We start from the raw sequence: 2,474 nt of genomic DNA on the forward strand, positions 1-2,474 counted from the left end.
TTATATGTATAGACTATAATTATATTATATAACTTAAAATAAAATAATGATACTACATAAACGATATAATAATAATGACATTAAAATATAAAATGTGATTAACACTGGCCTTAATAAAAGTAGTGGAATATACAATAAAGAATCAAGCATCTAAACGACCTTTTTTTAAATTAAATTAAAAAAATAAAATAAAATAAAAAAGCACAGAGATACAGGATTTGATTCAAAAAGTTTGAAAGAACTGTACGGTCAATATATAAAAATTAAAATCAGCGGTTACGAAACAAGTGGCAGAGCAGAGTTGAGTTGGATGGAACCAGCGGCACACACAGATCCTTCTTCTATTCAAACTATTTGCCCGACGGCCGACCGCCGTGGAATCCATCCATCACCCAAAACCACCTCTCTTTTTTCCTCCACCAGTATCACCCACCCTATATATATACATATACATATACATATACATCTTGCATCTGAAAACAATATACAGTCACAAAAGAAAACAGAATCCAAAATCATGTCTGGGTTAATTGATATATGGACCAGCGAGGCGAAGAAGCTCCGCAACGACAACACCCCCAATGGCAATGCCTCCAACCGGCCGTCTCCACCAGAATCGCCCAACCATCAGCTATCCGAGTGGTGGTCACTCATGAAGAAGCGAGTCAACTCACCACCGTCGTCCTCCTTCCCTGCTGCTTCCGAGGCTTCCGTTTCTATGCTCGTCGACTGCTTTAGCCCTTAGAATTAGATTAGTATTGTATCTATACAACTCCTTCTTCTATATACTTGTACTGTACCTTGTGCTTTCCTTCTACTTTATCATCATATTTAGCTTCTTGGATGTATCCAATTTGCATTCAAAATTACCCATCATCGATCTCAAATTCCGTTCAATGCTCAGTAACCAAAAACATCAAACGATTACTTTTTTGTACAAAACTAGCCTCAAAATATGTTCTTTTTTTCAGAAATCGCCACCCAATTCATCTTACTCATCAGCCTGGGATTTTGAAAAAGCAAAAAAGAAAGCTGCCATTGTTTACTACGCTGTGACCGGTACCCTTTCACCTCCGAGAACATTTCTGGCCGTTTATTAAACGCTTATCTAGGTAGGTGCTTAGCGGAAAAATTCAATACTATCATTTATTTACCGGATAAGATTTTGGTCAACCAAAATGGTATCATATGCAACTATTTACCCTGTTAACGCTAACAATGGTAAGAGTCACCGTCCTCACTTATTGGATAAGACTCTCGGTCTTTGCCTTTGCTCTTACCGAGTGAGAATCTTGGCCCTTGCCATGTACATGCGATAAGTTAATATGACTTGGTAAACACTTATCCGAATGCACTTGATTCTATTAATTTTTCCACTCTTCTTATTCATTTTCAATTTTTTCCCCTTTCGGTCAATAATATATTTTTTAAGGTTAGTTTTATCTATACTATCTTATTAAACAAATTTAACAAAAGCCTTAAAGTCTTAAAATTTTAAATGACCAAAATACACTTATACTAACTTTTTCACTTTTTCACCCCTCCTCTCTTCACATACACTCACCCCCTCATATACACTCACCATCTCACAACCGATTTTTTTTAAATTATAATTTTAAATTTACACTTTATACCTCTATAATTAATTAATTAATTTACTTTACGTCCTTTTACTTTTAAATATTTCATTTTAAACTTTTATCAAATTAACATACATAATCGTATATCAATTAAAACATGTTTAAAAATACATTTTTATTTTAACAAGTTACATCATTATAATCGTCACGTTGATACCTTCGATATGAGTCCAATATTGAATAGTTTTTTACTTAATTATATTATTATATATTATATATACTGTGAAAAAATATTTTTAATATTTACGATTTATACTTATAATTATTTATTTATATATATACTATATATTTTGGGGTTAGGCTGTCTAAATTGCACTGTATAATATGTTTTGAATTAATATGTTCTTGGTTTTTTTTGACATATATATATATATATATATATATATATATATATACATGTATTAATTCAACCTTAACCTGAGTTTCTGGACAAGAAAGAGGGTACGCAGTTGAAATTTCATTCTAAAACTCATCTTTTTTTTGTCTTTTCATGGCTTATGATCTGTCAAATTTGTAGTTTTCTTTATTGGTTTTGAGTGTTTATCTTAAAACTCAAGTTTCTTGGTTCTTTGCTCTTGGTGTAAATCGAATACATTTGTGGAGTCGTTTAAATATGTTGGATTTTAAATTGTCATACAATTTTTTTCATCGATGGTCTGTAATTGGAACCATAACTCTTATTTATTCAAATTGTATTAATATGTAAAGACCAAGTGTAACATATATCATCGTTAAATCTTATCTTATAAAATCAATGAAACTTCAAAATCGTTAAAATTCATGGCTCCCGCTGTATTGCACGGATACACAACTAGTATATAAATTAATATAATA

This window comes from Cynara cardunculus (assembly GCF_001531365.2).
Source record: "Cynara cardunculus var. scolymus isolate 2C chromosome LG 2, CcrdV1, whole genome shotgun sequence".
NCBI lineage: Eukaryota > Viridiplantae > Streptophyta > Magnoliopsida > Asterales > Asteraceae > Cynara > Cynara cardunculus.